The sequence below is a fragment of the Chiloscyllium plagiosum genome, unplaced genomic scaffold, assembly GCF_037043375.1.
Source record: "Chiloscyllium plagiosum isolate Xiang-an unplaced genomic scaffold, Cpla_swu_hap1 HiC_scaffold_31, whole genome shotgun sequence".
Taxonomy (NCBI): domain Eukaryota; kingdom Metazoa; phylum Chordata; class Chondrichthyes; order Orectolobiformes; family Hemiscylliidae; genus Chiloscyllium; species Chiloscyllium plagiosum.
Window position 1 is genome coordinate 79,870,938 of NW_028270169.1, and position 11,951 is coordinate 79,882,888.

Below are 11,951 nucleotides of genomic sequence, written 5' to 3' on the forward strand. Positions count from 1 at the left end.
TATGAATACCTTCGCATAATTTAAAAAAAATATTTACAACAATTTGAAAGGTTTGTACGGTGTGGACATTAGTGAGAAGCTGAATATTCTTCGATAGTTTTCCCCGGAGCTTCAGGCCTGAGGGATGTCCTTGGAAAAGTTTACAAAATAATGAGGTAGACGAGCAGAGAACATAGTCAATCTACAATTTTTCAGAGGTCACGTGAGTTTAAAGCGAGATAGCATAGGTTTTATGTGAGAGCAGTACAATTTGAAAGGGAGACATTTTTGTGCGTGTGGAATAAATTGCCACATTTAGTGGCATCTAAATGGGTATACAGACAGGAAGTGTTCGGAGAGATAAGGGACAAATATTGGCAAATATTTCAGATTAGTTACGGTCATCTGTTCAGCAGGTGCAAGTTGGAGAAGAAGGCAATTCTGTGACACTCCAGTACCTGACAACAGTTTCAATAGACCACTTGCAAAAACGCATGCTGTTTGTTACTAAGTCAGCGTGTTTGAATTTTATTTTTTCTTGAGGCGTAATGTTTTGAAATGACACAGAGAGGAATGTTTTCCAGACATTTACAGACAATGACCATTCTCCTTGATACATTCCCAAGTTCTCCATCAAATAATCTCGTTGACTAAAAAAAACCTCACAAATCGTGTTGTCCCCTCAACTCTCCAGTGAATCCAAAAACTGACAGCTCTTAACGTGGACAAGGTGCAAAACTCAAAAGGCAGAGTCATTATCAGACACACAAACTCATTACTTCTGTCTGTGAGGCAGTGCGAGACGTGTATGTCAAGAACTGTTCACACAAATAGCACCGAAACAATTCCAAACGGAGCTTGCCGACATTCTGGAGATTTAGTGCATTGCCAAGTAACAGAAAGTGCTCAAGTAACATAAAACAAAACAGAAAAATGTACCATGCAAAGTGAATATTACCAATTATATTCTCGATTAAATTAGCTCAACAATGAGCTGGTGCCTCCATCTGATCGAGCGAGCCAACCTCCATCCTCCCTCACCAGGACAGTAATGAAGGAAATGAGAGAAATATAACAAAGTTTTACGTTGCGATTGCCCAACTTTTAGCCACAACAACAAAAAACGAGGGAGCAGATTTAGTGCAGGATCTGGCTTCACAACAGCGGTGAAATAACGACGTCCACTCACTTTCAGGGAAAACTGTGAACAACTCACATTGTCCAGAATATGAATACACAGCGCGGGCTGTTTAGTTCCCATATTCTACTGCTGCCCCGATATTCATACGAAAATGTACCTTTCAAAGAGAGCGTTTGTAGCTGTGGAATGACAGTGGCAGCCGTTTCCCCTCGCTCTTACTGCCGCCCTTGGTAGTGTAGGGGCCGATATTCTCATCTTACACGCGGTAGTTGAGTGTGCAATTCTCTGTTGTGGAAAAGCGGAGTGTTTTGGAGCAGAAAGATGTGAAGTTCGGATGCTTCTGGAGTTCTTGTTGAAAAGTTCGGTGACGCGAGGAAGATGGTTTGCAGACTTTTCCTCGCCTGTCTGGGTGACATTCTCAGCGCTACAGAGGTTCCTGTGAAGCGCTGCTCTCATGTTTTGGTACGAATTCATTTGGTTTCATTCCTGCTGCTTCCGTTTGTTGGGGTTGCAGATTGGGTCCAACGGATGGAATCCGTGGATGAGTGCCCTGCTTCCAGGAATTGTCTGGCTGTCTTCTGCTTGCCCTGTCCGATTATTGTTGTACTATTCTAGTCGAATGTGTGGCCCTTGCCGTTTGTACGTATTGCTACTAGGGACTGCTGGACTGACGCCCACACAAATTCTTTGCCAAGAACCAATATCCACACACTTTCATTCGCAAATGCATGGCACACAAAGTTCGCAACGAGGATATGCTTTGAGGTAATTTTTAAATCATGCTTCCCTGTATTAAAAACAAATTCTGGAAAACGATATCCAGACTCCTCCGAACACTCGGACTTATGACAGCACAGAAACCGAGAGCCTCACTCAGACAACAACTCACGAGAAAACAAGGCCCAATCCGCATCATGTGCAGGTCAAACGTGGTTGACGACATTCCCCGCAGGGACTGCACGAAACACGACATAGGAGAAAGAGGCTGACAACTAGAGAGCTGCATTCATAATTTCTCCTGGACTGTAAACACCTCGGACAGCTGTTCCTTGCAGTTATGCACAGAATATTGAATGTCTCTGATTCCAAGGCTTGGAACTCGGATGATATGACCGTCTGAAGCACTGGTTACTTCCTTGTGTGAGGTAACTCCTGATGGAACACATGTAACACTCTATTGCTCATTGAGAAATATATCCAAAATAGGAGCTCAGAGCAGCATTTCTGTTGTCTTTCTGGTGCTGTCCCTGACATGCCCTGTGGCACTACACTTATTCTGTGATTCCTGAGGGTTTGGCACATGATTCCACGATCGCATTATGGGCAGTAATCTGCATTTTCGCTTCAATAACGGGTGTGTGAAGCGGAGGTCCACCATTCTCTCTTCAATTTTTCTCTTCTTTTGCGCAACTGCAATACAGTAAAGGATCAATTAATATTGTAAGATGATATACAGAGGCCTGTGAAATATCGAAGTTTTAATGACATTTATGCAATGGTTAGAGATTACCTCGATTCAGTAAATAAGGACGTAAAGTCTGTTTGGCTGGAGTTGAGGAACAGTGAGGAATGAACTCACAAGCATGTGTAGTTTACAAGCCCACTCGCAGTAACCACAAAGCGAAATAAATCGTACAAGGAAAAAATATTGTGTGTGAGTGACGAAAATGGCAATAGTCATGCGTGATCTTAACTTCCCATCTAAAACTCTCGGTTCCATTGTAAAAACGTTTGGAGAACAATAATCAAAAAAATCCCACATGTCCCATAAAACATCACGAGGGATATCTTGGTAATTGATTACTCTACTGGTGACATAATTTCCCTATTTTCTTGAAAACCATCTCTTTAATTGTGAGCATCAGAAAAGGCTTTCTTTTGGCAGCAAGAAATAAATATGTGATTAACCTTTGTTCGTTTCATGTATAAGAACACTGAGACTCCTCTGCACTGCACATCTTTTGCGTTTCTATCGATTTTAATAGTAGCGTGTCTTTTGATTCTTCCCAACAAAGTATATGAACTCGCATTCCCGACATGAAACTGCATCTGCCAAGAATGCTCTAATTGTTGGACGGAATCCTGAGGAACAGAATGTACATGTATTTGGAAAGACAAGGATTGATTCGGGACAGTTAACATGGCTTTGTGCGTGGGAAGTCATGTCTCACAAACTTGAATGAATTTTTTGAAGGAACAAAGAAGATTGATGAGGACGAAGCAGTAAATGTGATCTATATGGACTTCAGTAAGGCGTTCAACAATGTTCCCCATGGGAGACTGATTGGCAAGGTTAGACCTCATGTAACAGCAGTGGACCTAACACCGACCCTTGTGGTACGTCGCCAGTACCTGGACACCAAGAAGAACATGTTCCATCAACTATAACAATGTTTTCTATTGGCAAGCCAATTAATGGTCAAAGCTGCCATCTCTCCCACAATTCCATTCCATCGCATTTTATATAATAGCCTATTGTGGGGAACCTTATCGAACAACTTGCTGAAACCCATATCCACCACATCAACCGGTTTACTGTCATCTCCCTGTTTGGTCACTTTGTCAAAAAAGTCAATAAGATTCGTTAGGCAAGGCCTACCCATCACAAAACCGTGCTGACTGTCCCTGATCAGATTTTTCTTTTCTAGATGGTCATAAATCCTATCTATAATAACCTTTTCCAACACGTTACTAACAACTGCAGTGAGACTCACTGGTCTGTAATTAGCAGGGTTGTCTCTACGACACTTTTTGAACACGGGAACAACGTATGCTATGCTCCATTGCACAGGCACTATTCCTGTAGATAACGATGATTTGACGATCGATGCCAAATGCTCATCAATCTCTTCCCTTGCTTCCCAGAGGATACGAGGACAGATCCCATCCCCAGGGGACTTGTCTGTTATCACATTCTGCAGTATTTCTATCACCTAATCCTTGTGAACCTCAATCTCTAGTACTCTGGACGCAAGTATCTCAGTATCTTCCTCTCCTTTCATACCTTTGCTGTCATTTGTAAGGTGCGAGAAAAGCACAAAGGTAGGAAAAGATATTTGCAGGCAAACTGAGTCAAAATTATTTATTGAAAGGAAAGGAAAATCACACTTGGCAATTTGCCATATCTCTTTGCGAACATGACCAGCAGAAGTAAGCAAGGGAGCTATTGATTTGAGTATTCTCGGACCTGAAGCAAACAAAGGTTAGTGAAACATTCATTTCTTTTTCTGGCGAACGAAATGATCTTTCCTGATGGTTACAATGAAAGAGATGGTTCCCAATAAAAGACAGAGATTAATTCGCATGTAGATATATTTCAATGTGACACGATTCATTTTCAGTCCCTAATTACCCCAGAGATGGAGGAGGTGAGTTACTTTTCTTCACTCTTCAACTCCTCAGCACGGAGGTACAAACATGAAACCGCTAGAGATGGAATTCTTGAATTGGGAACCAGAGACACTGAAGAAACTAGGCAAAAGTGAGGACTGCAGATGCTGGAAACCTGACTTTAGATCAGAGTGATGCTGGAAAAGCACAGCAGGTCAGGCTGCATCCGAGGAGCAGGAGAGTCGACGTTTCTGTTGCCAGTCATGCTCCGCTGCACAAACAATTTTCGGTTTTGGCTCAGATTTCCAGCACCTGCAGCTATTTGTTTTATGTTAACCTTCATAATGTTTTGGACAAAACCAATGACCTGCCAGCATCGGAAAATCGGCAGAAGTACTGGTACACCGATATGTTTGCTGAACAATACAACCATTCCATGAGCGGGAATACGATCCGGGCCACGGTGCTGAGAGTACCGAATCCTCACAAGTAAATAACAAGACAAGGCGATAGATACTATCGTATTTGGTGTAAATAAAACACCCTGTCTGAACATTTTCGTTGCAGATTTTTTTCAAATTGTCTTCGAAGATTTACAAAGTGGGAAAAGGCCATTCCGCCCGTGTGCATTGCGGATAATCAGAGAGCCATGTATTCCAGTCGCAGTTTCGAACTTTGGCCCAAAGCCTCGTGTGTTCTAATGTTTCCAGGTCAAATGTCAATGAGGTTATCCTATGTTCTTACATTGCACAATAATGGGACAGAAGTATAACGAATTGTAACTCTTTTGAGGAACTCATGCTCATTTTCACCACAGAGGGAGACACACCAGAAGATACCGCCAAACTGACGGAGGTGTCCGTTGTGGAGAGCTGGAATTTGAAATGGACAATAGGACAAATGCAAGCTTTACATGCGGAAGCACAGAGGAGATGTCCCGAGAGAACTTTACAAGGGGAGCGTCAACGTATACCACGGTTAAAGCAAAATATCCCCCCTCGAGCCAGGTAGGACACGAACGTACAATCTTCTGATCCGAAGTCAGACGCGTTATCCATTACGCCACTGGCCCAAGAGACAAACCTGCACTTGGCAGAATGTCGATATGTAATGCCATGGACTTTCACGGAATCAGAATTAAAAAGGTGAACAAGCACCGAAGATAATCACCAACATTGCTTCACTTCGAAGTTTCCAATTTGTGAAGCAGTGCCTTTCACTGGCAAAGGAGAGACATTTGTCCTCAGCTGCCTGCTTCAGGGTCGCCTCCTTCTCTGCTGGAAGTTTCCATCGTTTTATTCACAGTCACGACGCGATTTCATGATCCACTCCAGTGAAAAAGTGTCATGGTGTCGTCCAAACAAGACCCTGCAGAAACTCGGCGAGAAACCTCTGGTCATTTCGAGCTCAGGATGTGGAATTAGACGAGATGCGTGACACCTTTTATTGGCGGTGCCACTTCACTGAAATTAGCGGCTCAAAACGAGCCGTTGTAAGCATCAGCTTGATTTGTACCTTCCTGCAGTGCATTTGCTAAACAAAATCAGATCGCTCCCATCCGGCCCAGCTGACTTATCTATTTTCACACTCTGCAGTATTTCTAATATCTCTTTCTTGTGAACCTCAATCTCTTCTCGTCTAGACGCAAGTAGCTCTGTATCTTCCTCGCCAACATTTTCATTTTCTATAGCGAACACTGTCGAAAAATATTTATTTCGTGCTTCCCCTATCTCCTCTGACTCCACACACAACTTCCCACTATTATCCTTGATTGTCACAAATTTAACTCTCGTCATTCTTTTATTCCTGACATACCTATGGAAAGCCTTAGGGTTAACTTTGATCCTATCTGCCAACAACTTCTCATGACTCCTCCTGGCTCTTCTCAGCTCTCTTTTTAGGTCTCTCCTGATATCGTCGGAACCCTCGAGCGCTCTAACTGAGTTTTCACATTTTGTCCTAACATAAGACTTCTTGTTCTTCTTGACCAGGGATTCCACTTCCTTAGTAAACCACGGCTCACGCGTTCTATATCTTCCTCCCTACCTGACAGGTACATACTTATCTAGGACACACAGGAGCTTTTCCTTGAATAAGCTCCACATTTTAATGTGCTCACCCCCTGCAGTTTCCTACCCCATTCTACGCTTCCTAAATCTTACCTCATTGCATCGTAATTTCCCTTCCACCAGCTGAAACTCTTGCTCCGTGGAGTACACCTATCCCTTTCAATCACGAAAGTAAACCTGAGAGAATTGGGATCGCTGTCTCCAAAGTGCTCACCTACTTCCGAATCTAAAACCTGGCCAGGCTCGTTACCCAGTACTAAATCGAAAGTGGCTTCGTCCCTTGAAGGCATGTGAACGTACTGTGTCAGGAAGCCCTCCTGCACACACTGGGCAAAAAATGACTCATCTATAGTACTCGTACTGTAGTGATCCCAGTAAATATTTGGATATTGTCTTTAGTGTTCCAGAGTTTTTCATTGTCCCAGAGTCCAGATGAAGTTTGCATTCCTCACGTACGTGAGCGAGAATGATTTCAATGTCTCAGATCAGTTCCTGTCCCGAGAACATCAGAGTCAATGTCCCGTCCTCTACTCGGTCCGACAGTTCACACTTCTTCATTCTCCTCTGATTCCATTTCCCAAAGAGTTTCTCAAGATTTACAAAGCTGGAGCCTAAATTATATGGTTTGCTTCCTAAACATTTTTTCAACTGCCAACTGACAATATTTTCACAGTATCTCTTCACAATCCTCTGGCTTACACCATGTCCAGGGATGAGAAGTCCCGTTTGGTGGAGAGATTCCCGAGGCTGATGAGTTTCACTTTGGAACAAAGATGGTTAAGTGGCGATTTCCTGCGGTTGTTTCAAATGACGGAGAGGGAGCGGTGGGGAATGAGCACTTTGACGAGCAGGAGGAAGTGTTGCCACTGACCCGAGTCAGAGAACAGTGGACAGGGATTAAAAGAATCTAATGAAAAGCAGCACTTCTGCTCAGGATGTTCAATAACAACTGCAGAAACCCGATGTGTCGAGCAGTGTATCTGGAAAGAGAAACAGAGATAATGTTTTAAATATGGAACATTTCTGATGAAGAACTCGAGTTTCCCAAGTCTAATCAAATTACCGGCCTGGTTCACAAAATAGTTTTTCTGAACTTTGAGCGAAAATTGCACCAGCAGGAAAGCATTCATAACGTAGTCAGCAGGATTCGAACCTACGGGGGGATACTCCAATCGATTTCAAAATCCATCGCCTTAACCACTCGGCCATGACTACAGACAGCTCAGGTCGGTTGAGCATTGACCAAATCAGCGTGGGGCAACTCCAATGGATTTCTAATCCATCGCCTTCACCCCTCGGCCATGACAACAGACAGCTCAGAGCGGTTGAGCATTGACCAAATCAGCCGTGATCTCATTGAAAGCTACCGTTGACTTGATGAGCGAAATGCTTCCATCTCTTTTCATACCTTTGCAGTCATTTGTAAGTTGCGAGACACCAATGTAAAAGAAGAAAAGCACAAAGGTAGGAAAAGATATTTGCAGGCAAACTGAGTCAAAATATTTATTGAAAGGAAAATCACACTTGGCAATTTGCTAGACCTCTTTGCTAACATGACCAGCAGAGGTAAGCAATGATCTGAGTATTCTTGGACCTGAAGTGATGCTGGAAAAGCACAGCAGGTCAGGCAGCATCCGAGGAGCAGGAAAGTCGAAGTTTCTGTTGCCAGTCTTGCTGCGTTCCGCAAACAATTTTCGTTTTTGTCTCAGATTTCCAGCACCTGCAGCTATTTCTTTTATGTTAACCTTCATAATGTTTTGGACAAAACCAATGACCTGCCAGCATCGGAAAATCGGCAGAAGTACTGGTACACCGATATGTTTGCTGAACAATACAACCATTCCATGAGCGGTAATACGATCCGGGCCACGGTGCTGAGAGTACCGAATCCTCACAAGTAAATCCTCACAAGAACATTTTCGTTGCAGATTATTTTCAACTTGTCTTCGAAGGTTCACAAAGTGGGAAAAGGCCATTCCGCCCTTTGTGCATTGCGGCTAATCAGAGAGCCATTTTTCTAGTCGCAGTTTCCAACTTTGGCCCAAAGTTTGATCATGGTGTCATGCAGAAACTCAGCGAGTTCACTCAGACATTTTTGTGTGTGCAGAATGATTTGCCACATTTAAGGCAAATTCAATGGCATCCGAATGGGTATATAGACAGGAAGCGTTCGGAGAGATAAGGAACACATTTTGGCAAATATGGTTCAATTAATTTCGGTTATCGTTTCAGCAGGGACAGGTTCGATAGTAGGGTCTTTTTCCGTGCTCGGCATCTTTGTTCTGCTCCCGCAGCTGACACCAGTTTTAATGCACCATTTGGAAAAAAAAAACATGCACTCTGTTTGTTACGCAGTCAGCGCGTTTGCCTATATTTCTGAAAGGTGGATGGGACAAGTTGACCCAGCAATGAGGGTCTTTCCGGACTTTTGCTGCCAATGACCGTTCGTTTGGCACCTTCCCAATTTTGCCATCAAAGAGTTTGGCTGAAGAATAATACCGCACGGATAATGTTAGCCCCGTCAGCTCTCCAACGAATCCAGAAACTGACAACTCTTCATGTGGAACAGAAGCAAAACAGAAAGTGTGGACAATTGCCAGGCACACCGAAGCATGCATGCTGCTTTTGTTGCAGTGCAAGCCGATTATGTCATGAACTGCTCAGAGAAACGGCAGCGAGGCAATTCCGGACATACTGGAGATTTAGTGCATTGCCAAGTCACAGGAAGTGCTCAACAAACATAAAACAAAACGGAACAGCAATAATCCATGAAAAATGAAGTTTACCAATTGCACTCGTGATGAAATTAGGTCAACAATGCGCTGATGACTCCATCTGATCGAGAGGACCAATCACCAGCCCCCTTCACCAGGACAGTAATGAAGGAAATGCGAGAAATACAAAAAACATTGCTCATCGCGATTGCCAACCTTTTTGCCACTGCAACAACAAAAACGGCGAGCAGATACAATGCAGAATCTGGTTTCATATCAGCAATGAAGTAGTAATATCCATTCACTTTCAGTGAAAACGGTGAACAATGGAAATTGTCTGAAATATGAATACCCAGCGCAGGCTACTTGGTTCCCCGATTATACTGCTGCACAGACTTTCATATTTAAAGGTACCTTTCAAAGAGAGTGTTTGTGGCTGTCCATATGACAATGGAAATTGTTGCCCTCGCTCTCACTGCCATTATTGATTATGTTGGGTTTGGCATCCTCACCTTGCACGCGGGAGTTCAATGTGAACTCTGCTGTGAAAAATCGGAGTGCTTTGGAGCAGAAAGATGTGAAGCTCGTTGGCTTCATGGAGATGTTGTTGGAATGTTTTGCGGTGCTGGGAAGCGGGATCCTCACAGTTCTGGGTAACATCCTCAGGGTTGCAGAGCCTGTTGTGAAGCCTACTATCCTGTGGCGGTTGGAATTGATTTAGTTTCATTGCCGCTGGGTCCGGTTGTTGGTGTTGCAGATTGGATCCTGATCAATGTGTTTATTGATGGAATCCATGGATGGGTGCCCTGCTTCTAGAAAATCTCTGGCTGCTTTCTGATTGCCATTTTCTAGTACTATTGTGCTGCTCTCGAGGATGCATGCTGTCTGTACGTATAGCTACTCGGGACAGCTGGCCGTGGCAATTAGTGACGGCCACATAAATTCTTTGCCAAGAATATGTATCCCACAACTGCATTCCCAGATGTCTGGCACACTAAATTGTCAACTAGGATATGCCATAAAGCAATTGAAACACCCATGCTTCCCTTTTTTAAAATAAATTTCTGAAAACTGATAGCCAGACATCTCTGAACACACGGATTTAGGACAGCACATAAACCAACAGCCTCGCTGAGGGAAAGCTCACCAGAAAACAATATCCAATGCCCATCTTGTGCAGGACAAATGTGGTTGTCAAGATTCCACGCAGGGACGGCAAAAAACACTATATCGGAGAAACAGTCGGACAAATAGCGAGCTGCAATAATGAACTTCAGCCAGCCCGTATACGCCACGGGCAGATGTTCTTGTAGTTGTATGTAGGGCATTGAGTGTTTCTGCTTCAGGGGCTTGGACCGTCTGCAGCCCTGGTTAATTCCTTGTGTTGTAACTACTGTTGGAACATATGTAAAATTCGATTGCTCATTGAGATGTACATCCAAAATTTTAGCCGAGAGAAGTATTTTGGTGGTTTTTCTGGTGCTGTTCCTGTCATGCCGTCTGGAACTGGACTTATTGTGTGCTTCCTGACGGTTCGGTGCATGCTTCCGTGATCGTATTTTGGGCAGAAACCTGCGTTTTAGCTTCAATAACGTGCGTTTGCAAACCTGGTACACCTCCCTGTATTTTGTTATCTTTTATTGTGTGCAATTGCAACCCGACAAATTATTAATTTACATTGGAAGGTGACAAACGGAGGCGTGTGAAATGCCAAGGTATTAGTGACATTTATCAATTGGTTGCATATTACTTTTATTCAGGAGATAAGGATGTAAAACGTGTTTGTGTAGAAATGAGGAACGGTGAGGAAAGAAGTCATCCACAGGTGTAGTTTCCAAGTGCACTCGCAGTAACCACTACGTACAAGAAAAAAAACTACATGTGAGTGATAAAAGATGGCCATAGTTACGGGTGATCTTAGTTACCCATCTCCCATTCACGGTTCAATGGTAAGAAAAAAGGTTGGATGACAATAATCAATAAATCAGATCTGTCCCAGAGAACAACGCGAGCCATATTTTGGTCATCGATTAGTTTACAGCTGACTTAGTATCTGTCTTTTCTTGGAAACCATCTCCTTTGTTGTGACCATCAGGAAAAATATTACTTTGACATAAATAAAATGAAGATTATGTCACTACTCTTTGTTTGTTTCATGCCCAAGTACAATGAGACGACCTTGATCAACTCTGCTAGTCATGCTAGCAAAGAAATCTGGAAACATGCCAAGTGTGATTTTTCGCTCAATCAATAATTTTGATTCAGTTTGACTGAAACCACCTCTCCCTAAAGTTGTGCTTTTCTTCTTTTAAAATGGTGTCCGGTATCTTCCAAATGACGGCAAAGATACGAGAGCAGATGGAAGCAATTTAGCCTATCAAGTCTGCGACAAAATTCAATGAGATCATGGCTGGTTTGGTTAATTCTCAACCCCCGTTTTTATCCTCATCTCCGTGATGCTCCATGTCTGTCTATCACAGCCTTGAATACACCTCGCCTTCACAGCCCTCTGTTGTTAGGAAACCTACGGATTTGCTACCATCTGAAAGAGTGAATATCCTCCTTATCATTTTCTTAAATGTTCGATCCCTTCAGCTGTGAGAACGCACTCTCGTCCCAATTTCTCGGGGTGTACATCAGAGCAGAATAAGTCCCTGAAGGTCGGTCTGCACTCTCCAGTGCCGCTCCGTGTATTTGAAACATTTTCATATTTTGACC

At 43.3% G+C, this 11,951-nt stretch overlaps 1 non-coding gene across 1 annotated transcript; it reads right to left on the reverse strand.

Moving 5' to 3' along the window:
- Positions 1-7,651: 7,651 nt before the first annotated feature.
- On the reverse strand, positions 7,652-7,734 carry trnaq-uug (transfer RNA glutamine (anticodon UUG)). The gene has a single exon. It is a non-coding gene; the product is annotated as a tRNA-Gln (tRNA).
- Positions 7,735-11,951: the final 4,217 nt, after the last annotated feature.